The sequence below is a fragment of the Cataglyphis hispanica genome, chromosome 24, assembly GCF_021464435.1.
Source record: "Cataglyphis hispanica isolate Lineage 1 chromosome 24, ULB_Chis1_1.0, whole genome shotgun sequence".
NCBI lineage: Eukaryota > Metazoa > Arthropoda > Insecta > Hymenoptera > Formicidae > Cataglyphis > Cataglyphis hispanica.
Genome location: NC_065977.1, coordinates 436,489 through 460,080, shown reverse-complemented (window position 1 = coordinate 460,080; position 23,592 = coordinate 436,489). Strand labels below are relative to the sequence as shown.

The 23,592-nt window shown below is 34.9% G+C and overlaps 1 protein-coding gene across 5 annotated transcripts in view; it reads left to right on the top strand.

Annotated features, from left to right (window-relative positions):
* The first annotated feature begins 4,066 nt into the window (after positions 1-4,066).
* The window catches only part of LOC126858298 (ankyrin repeat domain-containing protein 50-like), a 55,260-nt gene continuing 35,734 nt past the window's right edge, over positions 4,067-23,592 (top strand). For all 5 annotated transcript variants that reach the window (XM_050608511.1, XM_050608514.1, XM_050608512.1 and 2 more), the window contains exon 1: positions 4,067-4,690. The gene's annotated coding sequence lies outside the window, so the exon portion shown is untranslated. The remainder of the gene's footprint in view (positions 4,691-23,592) is intronic.

Here is a 23,592-nt window from a genome sequence, read left to right as displayed (position 1 = left end):
TTTAAAGAACTTACTGGAAACAAGCCACTATACAACAGCTATTGGTGCCTGCTACGTTCGCGAAAGTCTCCGTCTGTGGCAAGATCTGCGGGATCGAGTATCCTTAGAGATTGGCCGCTTTGTTCGAATGGCCGATAAACTACCCTCTGCCCTCCGCCTTTTCTTTTCGCCCAGCATCCCTTCGTCTCTCTCTCTCGTCTCCCTTCTTCCACTTGTCTCTTTAAACTGTCTTCTGCTAAAGTCACGACTTGTCCCCGAAGAGATATTGGAGTAGTGACGTGGTCTCGGGTCGTCGGGGCGTGACGTACCGTCTCGCCAGTGCTACATCTAACTACTTGACGCGGTCATGACATTCGGATGGAATTCCGGAAGCAAGTTGCCCGAAGAAATAAATATATCATGTTAACAATATAGAATTGTAAAAAAAAGAGCGAAATATTTTAAAAATATCTCAAAGTTATTATTTTCTATATTTTTTAAATGATCTTGCATTTTAATTTATATATATATATATATCAGTACCATTATTCTCGTTATTGTTATTAAAAATAAAAGCAACGAACGATACAACTTTCTCGCTGCTATTATGAAAAACTATCAAAGGAAGGACCTGATAAAACGGGAACTTATTTTCCGGAAATAGCGCGTTAAAAAAAACCAGTTGACTTATAGTCAACTAATTGGAAGGCCGCGATTCTGTTGCCTCAATTCCACGAGCAACCGAGCGGACGAAAATAAATGTTACGGCAGGAGTTGGGTAAATAGGGTAAAAGTAGCAGAAAGATATTGAACTGGTCAGGCTATTTCGCAGAGCCGAAGTCCGCGGAAATTGCTTGAAATGAAAGAAGGCCAACGATATCAAGTTATTTCGTACCACATTCAACCTGTCAAATAGTTCGAGAAATCTCTTTACTAGAATCGCGTATCTCGTGGCCTCGAATGGCAAAAACTCACACAATTGAAAGATCATTTTACTTTACAGTTTGACATTTTATACATAATTTTAAAATGCATATATACATAAAATATAAAACGCATTATATATTAATGTATATTAATCACGGAATATTCCTCTTTTCTCTCAGATAAAAACGGTGAATATATATTGACGAAAATTCAATCGAGATAAAAAGATTCTTTCTAATTTTTATATTATGTACATGCAAAAATCTTAAATTTACTAAAAATTAATACATTTTAAGAATTTATCCATGTCGAAATTAAATTAAATTAACAATTAAAAAGACTATATATTATATATTAATTAATTTTTAAGAAGCACGTACACGCTGGATATATATTTTCCATCGTTCTCAAAATACTGCAATATTGTTGGAAGATTCTTCGATACTCAACGTCATTTCTTCCGACCAGATATTGCTCCGTGTTCCTCGGAATTCAATGATTTCAATCCCAGTATGAGTACATTTCATTTAAAGAAAATCAGTCAAGCAAAAGTGCCGATATCTTCACTGTCGGCATCAAAAGATTTCTTTTATTTATCTTTTATATATATTTATATTTTCTTGCAAAAGCATCTTTGTGTTGTCCATTCCGAACGTGCTTTCCTTCAGAGTTAAACGTAATAATCCGTGTAACGTGCAATGCGAGAATGAGAATATTATCTAAAGGCGCATTAAATACGCGTAATTTGACGAGAAGATGACATCGAGAGCAACGTTGACAAAGACGTTGAGATAGACATCGCAGTGTTATGTCACGTGCGCGTAACGTCATTATGTTTCATGCAAAATGTATAACGGTGCATGCAACTAAGACCGCAACGAAATAATGCTAATTTATTCGGTGTGCATATCGGACGGGAGAAGGGAGGGGAAGAGTATAACCCGCGATGGCTTATCCTTTCAAGGATGCAAAATTAGACAATCCCGTACTGCAAGACATTCGATCTCATTAACATGATCGTCAGTTTATTCCATTAGTTTCCAAGTGTAGATTTAAGACGATTAAGAAAAAGAATAAAATAATAATTCAAGTATTTATATTTATATTTATAAATATTTAATATAAATTATTGATTATTTAAATAAGTATTTAATTTATTATTTTTGACAATTAGTTTGACGATAATTTAAAAAGATTTTGAAAACGTAAAAGCTTTTCAGTTTGGTAGTTGAAGAATGTGACTACTTATTTACGCGATTGCCTCTCTTACGCTTTATGAATTCCAGATATATCCGCCACGAAGCGTGTCGAGGACGCAAAATTAACGTGTGCGAGGCAAAAAATGCACGGTTGAAACGGTGTTGAAATTCCGTGAATGATTCAAGAGAGCGGGTGAGATGTACCATGTGTGTGTGTGTGTGTTGTGTGTGCGCGCTTCATAGCGCACCCTAATGCAAACCATGTATCGTAACTTATAATAACGTGTGGTTTATATAAGGGAAATAAAGAGAGAGAGAGAGAATAGACACGTTGACATTATTACATTAACGTTATTCTGATGCACGACATTCACACGAGCTCTAAAATATATGCTTCGCGATGCACACGTACATCGTCGCCGTGGATCCATTTGTGCGAACGTAAATGCACGGTTTGTGCGAGGGTCGCTACGAGATTGCAATCCATTCATGTGTACTCTCTCGAATTATAACGCATATGTATATATACGTTACATATTACACACTTAAATAGCTTTCTCCGCTACACATTGGTTTATACACACGCGCACACGTTGCGCGCGTCTGCAATTTTTTTACGCATAAAATTCTTCTCAATATTGTCATTTACTAACGAATAATTATATCACAAATAATATGAACGGTATATCTGCTTGTAACACTTTTCGCGATGACAAGTATGTGAAGTCATTTGCTTCGCGTTTTGCTTCTTCGCTTCTTGTCGATTAGGAGGCTTCGCCTTCAAAGAACTCATGCGATTCGAAAGATGCGATTATTATGACATTCTTTCGAGTCATAAAAACTGGAAATGCCAACATTTGTCATGATATATATTTCGGTATTAAATATACAAATCAGATATATATATATATATATATATATATATATATATATATATGCGTATGACATGTAAAGAAATTATATATTATAATTAATTGTATTTTCGAATTAATTGAAATTGAGTACTAGATTTTAAAAAAAATTAAATATACATTTCTTATTAAAGCTGAATGCATACTACATGTAACATATCATCGTCATACATCAAGCTAATGTTAAATATTCTTATAGTATAAGCTTTAAATATCGATGATGATACGGTTGTGTTATGATTGATGTATTGGTCCAATTGAGAGCCATATAAATATACTTGACATTATTTGTTGATACGGTAATATGTTATGCATATAGTGTACATTCAACTTAATAAAAATTCGGATATATTGTTATTAAGATCCAGTTATTTATTTTATGATGTATCCTGATTATAAACAAAGTAATTTGTCGCGCATAAATTTATGAGATAGATAAATTATGAGATTGCTATTTTATCCTCCTTCCTCGAAATAGGTTTAGAAAGATAGTGAGATTATATATTATTTTATACATTTTGCATATAAAACTTAAAGAGCGCATAATTACATATAAGCATCATAGAGAGAAGAAACGATATAGACACGCAGAAGGAAGTAAGGAGAATCGAAAAAGAAAAGCAGAACGGTACACCGAAGCGATTACAAGAAGGATCGAAAAGAAGTAATACACGGATAAAAAAAAGAGGATAAAGAGAGAGGAAAAAGGATAAAAGCTCTTTAACCAGAGTGCTCTGAACGACAGGTGAGTTCTTTGGTAAAGGTAGAGAGAGAGGCTACGATTTCTCGAGAGGAGAGTCAGGAATGATGGGAGAGAAAGAGAGATGGTGAGAAAGGACGTCATTTGTAAAGATGAGACCGAGAGAGAGACGAGACAAAGACGAGAAGTAGGCGACAATGTGTGACGAACGAAGGCACACGAAGATACACGAGCGTAGAGTCAGCGCTCGGAGCTCGGACGCTCGGAGCGTGTGGAGTGTGGTGGTGGGGGGTGAGCGTCAGCAGAGTGGGGGAATCGAGGAGGGAGTAGGAAGAGAAGGGGACGAACACGCCGGCGCCTCAGTATCGCGGTGTCTATTGAGGTGTTCGTTTCGCGGCTGAATTCCGATCTCGGAGACAAAAGACTTTTCCGTTTTTGCTCGGCCATCCTTTTTCGGCAAGTTCGTGCACAGAAAGAGAGAGAGAAGGAGGACATCATTTCGTCAGTTCGCGTTTATCCTTTCTCTCGTTTCCGCGATGTCGCGTCATTTCTACGACGAGCAAGGCTAGCCAACCGCGACTTTGGCGGAAGCCCCACGACCGGCCGTCTCTCTCTCTCTCTCTCTCTCTCTCTCTCTCTCTCTGTCTCTGTCTCTCGCGTTTGACGGAGAGGGACGATATCGGGACGCGACTGTACCAGCTGTGTGACGCAGAGTCGGGGCGAGTGTATGCGTGCTGTGTTCTCTCGGTTGTATCTTCTTGTTTTGTGCGCGGCTCGCGGAGTCGAGTTTTGCTTTCGCGCTTGCCGGTTCTCGTTTCTCTCTTGTGTGCACCGATGTTTTCTCTCCCGTGGCCCCGTTAAAGCGAGGGAACAAAGAGAAAACGAGACGAGCGAGACCAACAACGGACAAAAGGGAGAAGAGAACTACGTACATAAGAGACGTCGTATCGATCGAGAGCTGGCGCTAACTTCACGTGAGTCAATGAGTTTTTCTTTTTTGTATTACCGCGAATAAAGAAAATCAATCACATCAATGTCTTCTCGTGACGCGGACGAAGGAGGAGACGTGGATGTGCTCCACCATTCCTCTCTGTCATCCGGTCATTACGTCAGCTCCGTTAACGAAAAATTATTAGAACGCATCTCGCACGTGTGCTCGGGGTAATATAATCGAAATAATGCTCGAGGAAATAGCCGCGATTATTCACAAGCGATTATTCAATCACCTTCATTCGCGACTGTGTTTACATTCCAAAATCCAGCTTTGATGTTTACATTCCAAACTAACTTACGATCACGCAGCTCGCTGCCTGCTTGCTGTCTGTTTACTTTTTTTTGGGGAGGTTGGGGCGACGCGCTGTATGCTTGATGCTATGTTTGAAATGCGATGAAACATTTTTTATTATTATCGGATAATAGTAATCTTTCGATATATTCAATGCGTATATCTCAATATTTCTATTTAGACACTTGCTATTTTTTGAGAGGTAATCGCATCTCATTCTTGTAACTGATGAATCTAACTTTATGCTGCTCTTTGTTTAAAACGAACGATGAGATTAATATTTATTAATATCGACGAAAGTGTGTTGGTATTTTATGTAGATAGTATAAAACTTGGTAAATGCATCTTATATAATATAAATATAATATTACTTTATTAAAAAGCTAATTTTGCAATTATTTGAATTGATAAGAAATTTTTTAATATTGTTAAATAATAAAAATAAAAATGATGTTTGAAAAAGTTTCATTAATTCTCGAGCATTATTTCAGCATTAAAAGAATATGAACGATATTATTAATTATATTATAAACTATGTATGATAAATGGTTTCTAATGATAGAAAAATTATTACAAAAGAATGTTTTTTTATACACACACTACAAAATATAAGGATGATTATATAATGAAATATTATTACAATTATTGCAATATTATTACAGTTATAAGCTCCTCAATTATTTATTAATATACTAACTTTATTGAAAAGAGTTTATATAAATTGATATATTTGTTTAATGATATAGGAATTTATATATTATTGTATTCTCCCTCAACAACATAATTGTATAAAAACTGCATAAAAAATTATGTCGATATCTGACTATCGACATTTTTTTAATGAATCGTAATTTTTTTCCATTTCTTATATAGTTGTAATAAAATTCATGCGATTAATTATCCTCAATTGCAATAAAATTCATGCGATTAATTATCCTCTAAATAATTTTAATATATCAGATTAAAAAATATTATATTGTAATTATAATGAATACCTAAGTACTAAGTAGAGGAAACTATTCGAGGATTATTAAGTAAAAAAAATCTTTGTGTATGTGACGGGCAGATATAGAATATCTGCCTCGCTTTCTCTTTATCGGATTACTTTTGAACAAGTTCTTTGATTAAAATTGCAAGTTGGATTTTCTCTCGATAAAAATATCGGGACATAAAATTCGGATGACGATGAGATTTTATGCACGTACGTTCGGAATTTTCTCGCGAGCACACATGTCCGTATTATCGTTATTAACATTTGTGCCGGACGAATTTGCACGTGCTCCTCATTCGCGAAAGCCGCCGGTGATATATATCTTTCAGAGCGATGGAGATTATGCTGCACGACGGGGCGTACCGTCGCTAATTAGACATGCGCCCTCCAACTCACGTCCCTGCATAATATCTCCGTGCTTTTATTGCACGTGAGGTCTAATTAAGGTAGCGAAACAAAAGCCATGGCCGACGGTAATGAAGGCATACTTGCCTAGATATGTTTCGATTCAAGCGACTACGGATATCTTTATTTCTTTGATATCCGAATTCATATCTCACAAGTATTTCTGCAATTCGATAATTTATCAAGTACCGTGCCTTTATAATATCTGCTTGTGTTAGAACGAAGCCTAACGAATGTAACTGTCAACGCCTCTTTTTATTCAGTTTGTGCGTTTTAGATCGTATATAGATTAAGTATCGAAGGGAAAAAAAAAAATCGCGTTCAATGCTTTATTTTGATTCGAGACATTTTACTGTCGACAATATTCGACATTCGAGTGATGACATCACTTGTTTGAAGGGTCGCTCGATCAATACTTGCGAGTCGCAGGTTTGGTGCAACTTTCTACATTTCTATTCTCTTGATCAATCGACGGAATCAATGCTTTCGACGTGTATCGTGTTTAGTAAGCTTTGATATGGGCGGATATACGCTTAGTAAAATTCTGCAGATTCGAGATAAGATCAAAGTTTTTAGAAATTATTTATTAATAACTTCTGTAAATGTAATACTTAACTTCTGTAAATGTAATCTCTTTTAGTGAAAAAAAAATTTTCTGGATATAATTCTTACATTTTTCTAAAGACATTTAAAAAAAGAAAATCAAAATAGCTTAAATTAATTAATATCAAACAACTGCACGCATAGTTTATTACTTCAAAGACTTGGTTCAAAATAGAATAGCTTTGTTATGGCTCTTTATGATTTTTTGCATTTCATATCTGCTGCAGACAGCATGATATTGAAACAAAAGTCAGCGAAATTAAAAGTAAAAGCGACGTTACGTTTTCAGAGAGATAAGCGTCAAATAGATGCTGTGAAAAAAAGGAACGTGTTTTCCGCTGAATAAAACTATTCACCTGACTAAAATTATTTTTAAATACGTATTTATCAAAACGTGTTTTAACTTACAAATTGTTAGCTCAGCTAAGTCAGCTACCGTGTGTTTTGTTTGACATTTTTTTATGAAAGTAAAATGAAAAATAAAAAGAAACAAATATGAAGATCGTTTAAAAGTTCTTTTTCTTCAACTTTTCAGAGTTTTGGTTTATGGAATTGTTCTTTTATATTCATATTTTCAAAGTAATTAAAATACTGTAGAATATTTTTCGAAAAATTTGATTTATCCTAAAGATTACCGAAAACATTTTTTTTTTTTTTTAATATTTATTGTTTCATTATCTTAAATAATTTATTGTGGAACGATTTAATGAAATAATCAGAAACTTATAATTGTTTAACGACTGCAGCTCATGATATTGTGAATTTGCGGGAAAGTAGGGCATCATTCTCATCTTTGTTTAAAAGAAAAAAAAAGAGAAAGTTATATATGAAAAGTGCAAAGTACCACGCATTACTCTTTGCGCAGATGGTGCATTCACACAGTATTTCATCTGGGAACGTAACAGACGCATTCAACATTAATTCTCTCAACACATTCTCCATTAAACTTGCGAATAGCCCAAGCAAGTTTGCTATCTTAACAGAACTTTTAATGAAATCTTCTAATGTAAAACGCGTTTATATTCTCGGCGAAATAATCGCGTATTGCACGAAGGTGGTAAAGACTTGAAAGTATTTTGCGCCGTGAAATATCACGTAATACCGTAAATGCATCCTACGAAATTTTATGTGAGACTGTCTTAATGCAATTCGCAATCATCCTCGGGATCTGAATTATGCGATAGAGTTGAAAAATTTGATCGGTTCGATGGTGAATCGAGATATCATCTTTATCGCGTGCGACAATGAAAATTAATCCCGACACTTGAAAAGTTGAATAGCAAGTTTCGAATATAAATCTCGGTACTTTTGGCGCACAGTTCATCTCTCCTCGTCGTATTTTCAAACGCAAAGATATAACTTATGGACATTAGTCATTGATATAATCGATCTCGGCGCTACGGTAACTAATCTCGCGTGACGTACCACGACCGTAACGTAAATTTATCGTTAGCTAATTAGCCATTCCGTCGTTCATTCTCCCTCTCCGTTGCACCCGGATAGAATTTCTGTGTTAATTCGATGCATCGGCGAATGCCTCCCACGAATTTGCCGGCTCGTGTTTCCGGGAGATCGATCTGTTGTCCATCGCGAGACCGTGATAATTCATTGCAAGTAGCATTTCACGAAAACACGATGAACCCCAATCGCCAATCGAAACATTTATTTGGGTCTATAGAAAATTAATGCGTAATATAAAAAGTAAATTTTATTTTAGCAATGTGATTAAATGCAGAATTTACGAGCTTGATATCGACTTACCGTCCGGTAAATTTCGTAGTTATGGAAAAAGTTAACGTAACGAGCTTCTCCTCGGGTCCATCCCGAGTTGTGGGATTTGGCTTTTGTTACGGAAAGCCCTTTATAGCGCTCGCGCGCGGATAGTGTTTCTCAATTCATAATAGTCGGAGGATGTAGCTCCTCGTGTATTCCACGGTGCTGACCCATACCCTAGGGTGCTACCACCAGAGTTGCAAGACAGGTAGTGACGTCAGCGAAACCAGCTGCTTCTCCCTTTTGTGCTCGTCCTTTCCTCTCGGCAAGACGTTCGCCGCTGCGCGTCTGTAGCGAGTGTAATAGCTCGAAGTTCATTAAACGTAATACGCGAACATGCACATGTTGGCGAGGTATTATTTCAGATAGGAGAGAAATGGAGAATTTTTTTTATAAATCATTGAAAGCAAAAAAACATTATATCAATAAAAAAAGGAACATAAAAAATGAGATATAAAACTTTTATATTATATTTCTATGTTTGGATATTAATTTTTTAATCTATCTTCTTCTATTATCTCTCTCTCTCTCTCTCTCTCTCTCTCTCTCTTTTCTGCAAAGATAAAAATCTTATATTAGTATGATATATTTTATTCGCACATTTAATTGCAAATCTTTCTCTTTCTCTTTCTCTGTCTCTCTTTCTCTTATTATATATATATATATATACAAAATATTTTTAATAGGAATTTTATAATATTAATATTAATTAATATTAATATTAATTTATTTTATGCGTGTATAATCATTAAAATCGAAATACATATTTTTTTTTTAATTTTAATTTACGAACCATCGGTGCCATCTGTACAAGCCAGTTTCCAAAACTATAGGTTTTACACCGAACAAGTCTGATATATGCGTGAAAATACGTTTATGCAATAAGGAACATGGGACGGTCTTCGTGAGCGAAATTTACCATGCAACCACCTATTTGTGGCAAGTGTTACGTAACTTTGGTATAACTATTAGCAAGGAAGTATACATAAATTAGATCGTCGTTTCTCAAGTTTAAACATCACCGTAACTTTGTGATTTGCAAACATTTGGTGGTTTTGAAGTACTCTTCTGTCTCGAAAATTTATAATATCGATCGGTCCTGCAGATTTACGACACGGTGTAGCATTGAGCATAAATGAGCGAAATTTAAGTTTTCTGGAGAATTAAAATGTGGGGAAGGAATTACTCTTCACGTAGATTTCTTGAAGTAACGAGGAGAAAAATATTAAGGAAAAATTAGCGCATTTATTTTTTGACGTTGAAGACAATAGAAGATAAAAAAGAGAGATTTATTCAACACTTATAATGTTAATTGATATACTATTTGACTTCGGGACTTTACAATGCGACCTGAAGCATGCAGGTGAAATGTGCCGTTCTGTGTCCGCGTATATACAGAGAGAGAAGATACTCGTATCGCGCGATACGATTATTACCGCGGCCTCGCTCGCCCTTATCTCGCCAGTGCACTCGCGGTGCCGTTGCGTTCTGTATTCATCATTGCACGTGTCGCACAGGTATAAGTACGAAGATAGTTGTCGCAGTCTCGGCATAGCTTCCTAGCGAATTTCCCTTCCGGCGGTAGGCAGGCGACTGCTGCTGCTGCTGCTGCTGTTGCTGCGCCGCGCAGGGACGTATATAAGGTAGCTCTCTCTTGACGTCATTGACCCAGCTACTCGTCCCTTATGCACGTCTTTCCGCAAGAAATATCGCGTGTGCCGCGCGTACCGACACGCGTAAGGCACGATATGCAAATCGCGCGTACGTATGAAGTTATTACCCGTGCACCGAGATTGTCACGCTTTACATCCTGCGCGTTACGTAGCGAGGATAAGTGCGATATTTTGCCGCAGATCTGGTAATGCATTCGCGTTTTCTAATTTAGCGCGAAAACGTTTCTTTTATACATATTTTTTTTTTTTTATATATATTTTCTCTCATAAATTGAAAAATTATCTTGCCTTCGCCGCCTCCTTTCGCGACTTTCCGGAATTTTCAAGACATGTACTACTGCATTAACGCGCAATTTGCAGTTTACGCCGAACATTAAGCTTGCGGGAAAGTTGCTCGTAGGTGTATCGATTTATCGAGAAGTATAGAGACGATATAACGATTACGGATGGCTCGCGATAAAATGTTTACGATCTTATCGCGCGTCAGTGATCGGCGTGAAAAATAACTGTTGGTTCTGAACCTGTCAATACTAAAAGTTACGTGGCACGTAGATAAAATGCAGGCGTGATATCGGATCTGTTATACGTTAAAGCATTGAACGATTCTCGCAATATTTATCTCAACTTCCTCAATTAACGGAAATTTATCCGATACCTTTTTTTTTTTTTTTTTGCACAGATAGCTTTTAATTTGCCGATTATATTCAAATTTATGCGTTTTATCATATTAGAAAGCTGTCTTGCTTGTTCCTTTCCATAACGGAAAATTATCGAATAATACTAAATAAATATATCCACGGTGTTTTATTTATCGATTTGTTTTTTGTATGGCTAAAATTTAAATTTAAGCTGACCCAAGTGGTTTTTAACGAAACGCAACACATTAGTAACGGAACAATACACACTTTCTGTTTCCATCGATTCTGCTAAAATGGCTGTGGCAGCTTAATAGACGTCTTTAGCCATGTTTAATGATCGCGAGGGGTACAGTACAGCGGTTTGTTCCATTCGGTAGAGAGAATATAATGCTTTAGTACGCGAATGGGCAAACGCGCGCGCGGTATCGGTTCGTGGTTGGACCGCGCCCTGGAATGTGCGCGAATTTAATATTGGCACGCGCTGATATAACGTATGGGCTATATACATGAGATGGAAGCCTCGCTAAAGCTACTTTGTACCAGCGAATGTTTCGCCTGAAATTATGCCGACGATATGCTTCCTTCGAGAAGGCGATAGATCGAGTTTCGTCACGATTCGCATCGCGATTTTTTATCACAAATATTTCAGCAAGATAATTAAAAAGAAAGCTGACTGAGTGACTAAATAAAATAATGTAAAATAAAAAATATAAAATAAAACAATAATAAAAAATAAAATATAAAGTAAAATAATAATACAAAAAATAATAATATTTTAAAAATTGTAAAGGTTAAAAAAAAAAAAATATTTTTAAATATCCTTCCCGTGCAATTTACGCTCGAGAGAAAGTCTGAGATATTGTACGTATATCTTTCGCGTACAGTTACTACGGCTTAATTGATTTTCTTCCTTTTGCTCGTCGAATTAGCTTGGTACCGGTAGATTCGAGAATAGTCTCGCAGATAGAATCGTGCACCTTGCAGATTGCTGGATCGAATCGTATTTTTCCCTGGATTAATGTGGTAATTAAACACGCGTAATTAAACACATACGTGCGTATAGATACTATCTGATTCCGTAGAGGTACATTAGTTTTTCAGTATCGCCATATTAGTTTTCCGTGTTTTCTAACTACACTACACTCCAATATGACTGCATAAATATCAGGATTTTATCAAGGATATGCTATCATCAAATTAATGTCTTGCACATTACAATCTAATCTAACGAAAATATATGAACATATGTGCCTTTACGCAGCATGTGACAGGGAAAAAATATTATCTAATTTATCATATCGTTTTCTTGGTTTTGTCTTGTTTCCATTTTATTTATTTATTATTTATTTAATTACGTTTTCTCGAAGAACACGAGGATTTGTGTCAATTCATTTTCTTGAACAAACGTAATAAGATTTTGTTTTATATCTCTTGCATCGCAAATATTCTACCTCAAATTCGATTTATAAAATTAGCAACGTGATAAACAGGAACAGGATGAGTAATAATAACGATGCTGCGCTGGTTATCGAATAAATTTGCCAAGCTTATTTATATGGCTTCGATTTTTCGGTACAACGACACCAAGTCCGTGGAATTACTGCTTCTATGAAGAGAGAAGTATCTCAATCGTTATTGCAATGGCCTGTGAATTATTGCGCGAGATGATTCCGCGAGTGTAGGAGTTTTATTACGACTATTTTATGGAAATCGTGGCGATCCATAAAAAAAGGAATGAAATGGTAATCGATAAATCATATGGATGCGCATGTGAACGTTCGCGAGGGAAGGAAACTGTGTTGTCGATTCTATCTTCAAGATTTCTTTTAAATTGTTCGTTTGGTCCGTTTTTTTTTTTACAGATATATTTATACGATTTTGTAATTTCTCTTCTTCAGAAATTGCGTTTCTCTCTTTCCTACGAGCTTTATTACCATACAATCACTAATTTACGTTCTTTAATGCTCTTTAGTATTCTTGCCATATCAATTTGATATATTTTCCGTAAGATGCATTGCAAAAAGCAAGCGAAGGAGAAAGCGATAACCGTTTGATTAGAAACGATTATATTCTCGTGGTCATAAATTTAATCGTGCGTTTAGTCATTCACGACCGATTTTGTTCGCGAAAGGTTCGCTATCTGTCAATCAGCAGCGCGCTTAATCAGTAGTGGACGAATGCATACACAAATGCATTAGATAATCGTCAAAGATAATCTATGATCGATGTATCGCCTATGCATAAGGTGCGTTGAAGTCAAACATTGACAAAACTTTTATGGAACAACTTGGTCTACGTTTCAGTTGAACGTAGCTAGTACATTTAAAAGATTTTTTACACTAACGGCAATCATTTATTTATACACATGCTTATATTAGCATAAACCACATAGCACTGCGATTTTATCTCCAGTTAGATTTATCGATATTTTGAGATGTAAATATCTGCATATTATGACCTATGATATTTGATCGAGATTCTCACGATTTAATGAACTCGACATGCGTTTCTCACACGTAATTATATCCAAGATATATTTAGCATAAAGCAATTAGCGGTATTTGTTAATTTGCTTCATATTTTTTCTCGTGTCTTCTGCGAGGAAAGATGGTTGGCGGCGTATAATTTTATGGTCATGGCTATTAACTTTATATTAATTATGACTTGAACTCAGAATTTTTTCCGACATCTATAATTTTCTTTTTAAATTTAAGACAAAAAAATTGTAAACAAATTCATTACGAATAAATTTATGCTCTCTCTCTCTCTTTCAAATTCGTCCCACATTAAATTTTATTTGCAAATGTAAATATGGTACAATTATTTCAGCACAGCTTTGCTTTCGTAACTTTTCCATTTTGTCCGAGGGCAGTCTCATTATTGTTGCGTTACTCTAATGTATCGAATATGAAATAGGCGCGTCCTACACACCTATATGTACACATTGTATATGCATATCCGCCTGTTAGACACGAGAAAGGTTTGGCTTTGTCCATCGTTAAAAGAGATTACAAAATTGTATTGAGCAATCGATCAATTGGTCTTTTTAAAAGCAGTTCTTAAAATAGTCTATCAGAAAAAAAGAAATATAATCAAAATTATTCTGGAAAATGAGTAAATAGATATCGATAAAGCTAAGCATGTTGCAAAATTAATTTTTAGAAAAAGATTATTTACATTCACCGAATCTCCAAGCTCCAGGAAACAAAAAATATCGTATTATGTACTATTTTCGCGAGTGCACTGAGAAAAAAAAATTGTTAACGTGACTAAATTTGTCCCGCTAATTACTATTTCTTTGTATTTTTTTAATTGAAATATTGAAATATTTACGAAAAATATGACACATTAAATCTGACATGACGTATATTTGACTTAAATACTTAAATATTTTAATTAAAGAAATACAAAGAAATAGTAATTAGTTGAACGAATATAGTCAAGTTCACAACTTTTTTTTCTCAGTCTGTTGATGGTATTTCAAAATGCGGCGCAATTTTCGACGGCAAACTATTTCTGTGTACTCGTGTTTATATAATTTTTCTCAATCTTCTGTGCCGGTTACTTCGCGTAGCGTAACAAACAGATCGCGTTCATCGAATGATCGTGTCAAAGTTTCCCGAACGTTTCAGCTACCTTTGCGTGCGTTATACGCGTTTCCAAGGAACGGAGAGAACGGCCATGCTTTGCTACAGTCTATATTTAAACGAGAAATCATCTACACAGAATGGGCTTTAGGAATCAGTACGTTGCTGATATAATTGAGCCTTTCGGAACCTTTCGATGAGCTTCCTGACAATCCACATGTCGATAACTCAGAAGAAGAGATTGTTCGATGATAGCATTTTACGCATATCTATTATATATCCCACCATTCAAATATTTATTATTTAAAGTAGTGTTTTTTTTAGTAATATTTAAGCAAACACATAGATTTTTTGTATAATTTTTAATTTATGGATATTTAATTAATTTTTTCGGCTAATATTTTATGAGGCATTTTTTTATAATTCTTTAATATTTAACATGAGACATACTTAAAAAATTAAATTAAGAATTGCTCTTATTCTAAATTTAATTCGCAAAAAATTCTCTATTTCAATTTACTTATAATTCTGAAATTGAAAAATGTTGACAATTTCCTTGGAATAAAATTGCTCGTAAGAATCAATGTGAAAAAAACTGCGCGTTGAATTTGAAATATTTTGTAATAAATCGCATCAAGTTTCTATTCTATAAATTTCAATTATTCTTTTTATTTTTGTATCAATAAGACATATATTCTAGTTTTGTAACGATCATTTTTCCATTAAATGATATTGATTTAATCGCGACCGAAAGTTAAACTAACTCTGTAAAATAATTCGAATATTCAGGATTACAACCATAGACGATTAATATATGCTGTAACGCGATTAATTTCTGTAGTTTGTCAATATTTTGTCGACTTAATGGGATTCACCTGTTTCAACATCAATAATTAGCATGAAGGCTACTATACATGTATATCCTACTCATTAATGAGATTGTGTTTATTGCCTTGTACGGTTGTGAGCTAACGTATACGAGGTGCGCATTGTAATGTCGATTGATTGTTTACTAACAAGCATGCAGGCATCTATCCACACAAAACATGGCTAATTGCAATGCAAATCTAACGTTCTTGCAATGTGCGATGAATTGGCAACATGTATCTATAATACTAATAATTTTCGAGATAACGTAAGTAAGGGAAGATTATTTACATGAGAAAAGATAAAAATGATAGAAACGTATATCCTTTCCAATTTTTCGTTATATTTAAAACATAGATGTTCTATTTTAATTATTTATTTTATATTCTATTATTTTATGAGAGAGAGAAATTTAATTTTTATTTTTGAAAAGCCATAAATAATAAAAGCGCTTGGTATTTTACTTATTATTTTTTTTTTTTTAAGGATGATAAACGTTAATCTTTTTACCATGTTTTTAGGGATATCGACTGTTAAGGATATCGAAAGCGTTATTTTTCTCAGAGAAAAGTTTTATTTTAATTAATTAGTTACGATTAGTGAACCGTCGCGAGACAAAATATCGTTCAATCGCCTACAATCATTATACGCATGACTCACGAAACAGTCTTATTAAACGGTGCTTTGTCTTGCATTTGCATATGGTAATTGATACGATTTATCGCGAGTTACCCTAACGCGATGGTTCACGGCGCTCAGGTCATGTAATGTGAATAAATTCTTTCTCTTTATGCGCGTAACTCGTCATGTGCGACATTGAAACGATAAAATGCAATAATATATAAATATATATATATATATATATATATATATATATATATATATATATGCGCGTAACGCAAAGAATACTAAATATATTGCCGCTCACATTTGATTATTATGCATTTATATTCCATCAAGCTATAAGTATGTTTACGAGTCTTTTGTCTCGCTTTATATTGAAATATTTGAGCTGTTATATGTCAAACTTTTATATCTGCATTTTTCGGTTGAATATCAAGACGGTACTGACAGATAAAGTACTGATGAAAAATTTGTATGATAAGGAGTATCTTATAGTAGAGCATACCTGAGAAAATATTTGTTTGATAAAATTTTCTTGCTGTTGAATTTTATTTATATCGCGTATGTTAAAACACACTGCACAGAAATTCGCGCATAGCCAGAAAACTTTTCCACGGTTCGAGTCTCACGCTCTTGCTATTCCCTTAATTTATCAATGACGTCAACGTAATTACTCAAATTATGCCGTTCATTTTATAAATTCCGTTCTACTTTAGTCAATTAGATCAGATTAAGTAAAGGTTGTTTTTCGAGACTAGAATTTTGAAATGGAAATCTTTTAGAAAAATTGCTTCTACTCTGAAAATCCGTCATGTATTATAATGTTTAAATTTATAGCGATAAAATAATATTTTGATGAGATTATAATTTCAATACAATCTGCTGAATGTAAAAGTTTTTAGAATGCAATTTCGTAATGGAATCGTACGCGATCTAAATATAAAGCGCATATAATCTCTTGTACATATTTCTGAATCTGTCTAGCTCAGTAAAATAATACAGTAACCGGTACCAATTTTAATCCAATTTTCATTAAAAAGCTGTTACAATAATTACCAAGGATAATTGAATCAAAAAATAATTATAATAATTGTATAAGATAAGATAATTTTGCACCAATAGGTGACACTCAAACTATAAAAAGGCTTGGTCTGGCTAATTTAATAAGTGCTTTTATATAATTGTATTTCTTTCCTTACGTAAATGCTTATTACATGCATAAGCAAAAAAATAGTGTGTTATATGTGTGTTAGTATCAATGTTGATTAATATATATCGATAAAAATTTATTGACTTATTAACAGTCGAATAATATAAATATTAATAAATATTATAGTATAATATGAAGGGCAATCAATTTTCAAGATAATGAAATAAATATTAAATGTTTTAATACATTTCATATATTTATGACATTGAATGTTTTATAACATTATAATTGTAACTTTGATTAGTGAATCAACATAGATACACGCAATTAGCACGCAAATTCGACTTTCGCATTTTTTTTTTATGAAAAAGTTAACAAAAATGTTTGATCGATCGCACGCACACATATTTTTGTGATATCGTTGCGCATTTTTCTGGATATCCCGAGCAGACCCATCCGCTATAAATTTCGACTATGTACAATGCTGTTTTTTTTTTCTTTTTTTTTTTTCACGACGTAAGCCGCATAATTCGCAGACAGAACGATGACAGCTGGTACAATGCACGCGAATTTATTCTCACGCCCGAAGACTCGATTGAACATCGATTTACGCGGATGAAAAAAAAAAAAGGAACGATAGAGCCCGAATACACACAAATCGTCTGCCAATCGGATTTGACAAAAATGCCGCTTAAAAATGGCGCGATTAATTCATCACCGCGATTACGTTGTATAACGATGTAATTGAATTTTCACACCTTTAGCATAAATGTGCGAACTTGATTTCGTGGGAATCAATAATGTCCAAATTAAACGACGATACTAAAATTACATGGCGCGTACAAGTGGGATCTAATTCCATTTGCACTTTAAACGCGCTCTTGATAGCATTGAAAATCCAATTAACATCGATTTGACGCAGTTCAAGTGGGTTTTCGTTAAAATTCAAATGCACCTCCGTCACACAGACAGACAAGTATTTAAGTAAATAATTTATATAAAAATACGCTAAAAATCATATACATACAAAAAGTATATATTTATTTAATTTTGCCTCCTTCAAATGATATATATTCATTTATTTTTACATAAATTTTTTATTTTCTCGAAATGCGCCAGAAGTAAGTTTTTCATCATGAGATGTCACAAACAGAATCGTTATCTGCATTATAAAATTTTAATTTTATTTAATTATTAAAATTAAAAAAAAAAATTGAAAGAAACGGAACTTTATCAAATCTTTTTTACGTGCACGGAAATGGAATAATACTCGGTTGCCACAAGCGCTTCACTTTGCGCTAGATACGGGTGAAAGCATAGCAAACTAGTCATCAGGACTATAATATCGCTTTATTTATCGCGATATAATCGTGAATATCAAGTTGCTTCATGCGTCGCTCTCTCAATTTAGGTATCGGTTATTGGATGATGTCGAATGTCAGAAGTGCCTGACACGTGGTACTGCTCGCGTTCAGCATGAGATCCTTTTTTTTTACTCTTTTGTTTGTTTAATTTTATGATCGGTCTTATCTCGCCGATTTGTCATCGCGTCGACGATGGTGGATGACCCTCAAAGGATATCTCGCGTATGTTTACTTATTTTCGGTCTCCAATACCACGACACTTTCTTGATATGACGATTGAAAAATCATAGAAATTCTTTGCGTATCTCGTTATATCTCTCTCACAGAGAAAGTACACAGTATAATATCGACAATTGCGTCGAAGATGAGTTAGCAATTGAATTGGTGGCGTGCTTTCGCCGGATACTCGATAACGCGCCGTCATCTGCATGTAAAAGCGCACTCTCGCGATAGGTTTATTTAAATCTCAAGTTACGGTACCGCGACCTCAAGGCTCTCGCTCTCGCCTCCGCATAACCGCGGATTAAAGTTGCAATAAATAACGGCCGAAAGTCTCCCCGTGGGTAAGAAGCGAGAGCCGCATAATGCACGCGTAATTTACTTGCGTTGTCGATATTCAGATAGAATATTAGGTCTAAGGGCGCGTGCACGGGGAGGTCTCTCCTTAAATCAGCACACTAGAGGGAAATTTCTTTCCCTTGTTACAGATTTCCATGATGCGATTTCAAATCTTCTATTCGCATAATATTATCTGCAGCCATGGAGCCTGCATTTCTACGATCTGCATCTTACATAACGGTTAATAGTTGAATCACTCGGGCTGATTCATCGCAAACTTGACATTTTATCATCAAATATTCACGACTAAGAATAAGTATTGCGAAAAACAAATATTTTATCTGCAATATTCATTCTATCCTTTCGATAAGCAATTATTTCCCTTGTAATGCGCAGAATGTAAGACTTGTCTCAGTGGGAGGAACAAAGATATATTATTTATTTACATGTAAATGTACAAGGATAGTGCTTCATTCAATACATTAATTTTATGATTATTATTTACGTAATTCTATTAAAAGTTTGTAAAAAAAGAAGATAAAGCCGAGTCTCTTGGAGTACCTCGAACAATATACGCAGCGCACTTTCTTTCTCTATGGCTGTTTAGAAGCGAGAAACAAAGTTAAATGAAAAGGATAAACTAATTAAACTACTATACGCCACCAAAGCCTGAAGCACCGAATGCTGCTTCCGTTTTCCGGTCGCCTCGAAGAGAGGCTCCGATCCTCTCTTTCGAAGATTACCATCCATTTCTGTATATGAATGTTGTGTGTGTGTGTGTGTGTGTGTGCCTACATAGCATGCTTATGTCTAGACGTTACGTGCTTTATTATGCACGCACAAAAGCATTGATATGAGAATATCAGGCGCGTATATGTACGATTTCAAAGGTTTTTGGGCGCTAATTTTGTTAAAAAAGCATTTTTTTATTTATGTTTGTGGGAACTTTTTGTTCAGAATTAAATTTCCTATAAAATCTTAAAGTCTAGCCAGAACGTTTGGGTTCACCCTATATATTTAATTTAGCGGCTTATAAAGATTCTTGCAGGTTTAATAACCGATCCGATTGACGCGAATATTCGTATTAGCGATTCTTGCTGATCGAGTCTCTCTCTATTTTTTGCAACTTATGCATATAGAGGTTTCACCGGGCGGTGTCTGGCGGTGGAAGGAACGTGACGCGAGACACCTGATCCTCGTAAACTGGTAACCGCAGCTGAAACAGCGAATTCGAGAGACCCAGTCGTGCGATAAAATTATCGTTTGTGCCACCGCGAAATTCGTACTTTCGCTTCGCAGGGAGGGGAGGGGGCAGGAATAAAAAAGGGGGACCGAACGAACTGACAGCGCATTTATTTGTAAGGCCGCGCCGCCATTCGGCCACCGAGTTTTTCCTCGGATGGACTTTTTATGCGAAACCATTACGGGCCTTTCTGTGTCTCACATATACTTTACTACCTCGACGCGGGCTCTTTTCCATCCGACCATGTTATTCATTAAATTGGCGACTTTTATTCTTCTTTTTCTTTCTATTGGCCTCCGATGCTTTTCCACAGTATCATCAATATCCTTTTAGTATGATTACTATTATTATTTTCATTCTATATTACTCTTGGAGAATCGATAATAAGTGTGTGTGTGTGTGTGTGTTTGTGTACATGTCGAGCAAACTCTACACGTATATTTTTATCACCCTGAATATTTTCGTTTGTAGATTAATGGAAATTTTGTTGCCTCCAATAAAATTTGACACAGAAAGGTTCGCGCTGACATTCTTTTTTATTAAAATAGAATTTTATCGTAATATGATTGTTAAAATAAATCATATAGACTATTGTATTTGTGTCCCATTTAAAAATTTCTAAATTATTGATTATGCGTGCGTGATAGTTTTAGGTAATGATTGCCTAAGCAGAATTTTATAGTAGTAGTAGCGTACTTAACGTCTTTATGAATAACAAACGAAAACGGAGAAGCGCGCGAGCGAAGGAAGATTGGGATTGAAAATTTACTCGCGCAGAGAGGAAAGGATAATTGAACTCGTTATCGCGAGCTTTTACCGGCATTGCGATGACGTTTCATCGATAGAATTACAAAAGCGCGCCCCATTTTACGGATGAATACCCCGCATAAGTTGCTCCCCACATATATATATATACATACACTGCATTGCCATTCGGTGACAGATAACGCAACCGCGTGCTTCTCACGGATGCGCGCTTCGTAGTCTCTTCATTATCATCAATATCGATTCTGTCGACATCACTGCGATAGCGGCGTGTCTCCCGGAGATGATAGATCTTGCTTACAATTGTTTTGCGGATCTCAATTTGAAAACACGCTATTATTATTTTTTTCTTTTTTTTTGTGCGGTTAAAGAAATAAAACGCGATGCTCCGAATAAGTATAATCGTTTTGTGCTTTGAGCGACATGTATTCGCTGGTCGGTGGATGCTGTAATAAAGTTCTCCGTCGTATATAACGCTGGAATAGCTCGAGAAGTCGAGCTTGTCTCAAATCCCACGTGATACCACGCGTCTGCCTCTGCCTCTCGACTCGGCCAGTAGTAAAAGCGCGACGATGGTCTCTCTCTCTCTCTCTATTTCTCGGTGTATACAAGTTAGAAACTGTGGGCAACAGAGTTACATCTAGCTGGTACGACTGTGCACGAGTCATTTATATGGTAGCCATTTATCTAGTACCTAAGTCAAAATTGAACGAGATATATTCACCGGTCCGAATAATACCGTGCGAAATGACGCTTTTAACGGAATTTCTGCAGATATATTAAACTTGATGATTATTATTTCGGATTTGTAATCGTAAGAGGCCTTTAGAAATCGCTATTAATTTATTTTTACAAGTGAGCTCTTTCTTTATAAAATTGTAAAATGTTTTTTGCAAGAAATATTTTTTAACAAAATCGTATCTTATTCAGATACGAGATAGATGCTAAGTTGGAAAAAAAATATTTGAACGAAATTTTCAAAATTTGAGGAAATATCTTTTATTGTTTACTAAATGTTAATATTCCAAATTTTATAATGGAGTGATTTTTCCATTGATATACAGTCGAGTTTCCAAGTCATAATAAAGCAAACGGAAACAGTACATTTGTTAACATGTTCCATTATCCTTACATATAAGAGGAAGGAAACGTCACTTCCGGCCGCAGTCTCTATCCGTTGGAAATCACGAGGTATCCCGTCAAGCATGAATACCCTACTAGGTCCACGAAGCGAAAAAAGAGCTAGTATATTGTTGAACTAATGGTGCGTGTACTTGTGCGTTAAAAGAAAATTTTGATTTTTTTTTCAAAAAATTTCCGACATTTATAATATTATTTCTTTTATATACGGCGAGAAGAAACGTATATGATACAAATTTCTATTAACCTGCCAAAGATACATAAATGATTCTAACGAATTTATTGACGTCTTAAGAGCTATATAAAAAATTATTTAAAATTTTTTAACTCTTTTTAGTATTATTCTTTTCGCGTAATTCTTCTAACTTTTATGAAGGGCAGATTTACTGCAAGGCGTTATTGTCGCTTTCGATCGTCTATTGTGAATGTAACAGCAGCTATAATGCAGATGTAGCGAATATGGAAAACAATCTCTTGTGCATCTGCATCGGAAGTTATTGTTTCACGCGATATAGCCATACATATTAAATTTACTCTGAGCGAATTTGATTGACGCGTCTTTATTCACGCGCGAATCTCTTTTATTCTTTTTCATTTACGACAAATCGATTGATGATACACTCGATTGTAAGATTGGCATCGAAGTAATTGAGACTTTTTTGTTACGTAGATAACTTGTGTAAGTTTGTAAAAGTGTAATGACAATAATTTCAAAAATATTGAATGTGAGAGATTTAATAATTATTTCTATTATTTTTTTTTTATTTTTACATATCAAGAAATTTATAATTACGAAATAAAAAAATGTTTCAATCATTTTGATGTGAGCATTGTATGACAGGGGACTTCAACACGTAAATGAAAAGCGTTCGACGTCATTTGCGTGTTTTCTGAATGTTATTGGCGCGGTTTGGAAGCACCTCCCGTTAGAATCTTTGCTAAATCAGGTCGCTCCTTATCGATCGCCGTCGACAAACAGGTCTCTTAACGTCAAGTATACTAAACTAAAAAGAGAGTATCGATCTGCAGTATCTGCGAAACATTCAGTCCTTTCGATTTAAAGAATTAATCTCTACACGTTGCGTGAATATTTCGACGCCGTATGTAGAAGAAAGTGCTTATCAGGGAAGAGAATGATTTATCTTCAATAGTTTATTTTTTTATTTTATCTTATTGTTAGTATATATTTAAAATTTTTTAAAATGGGTAT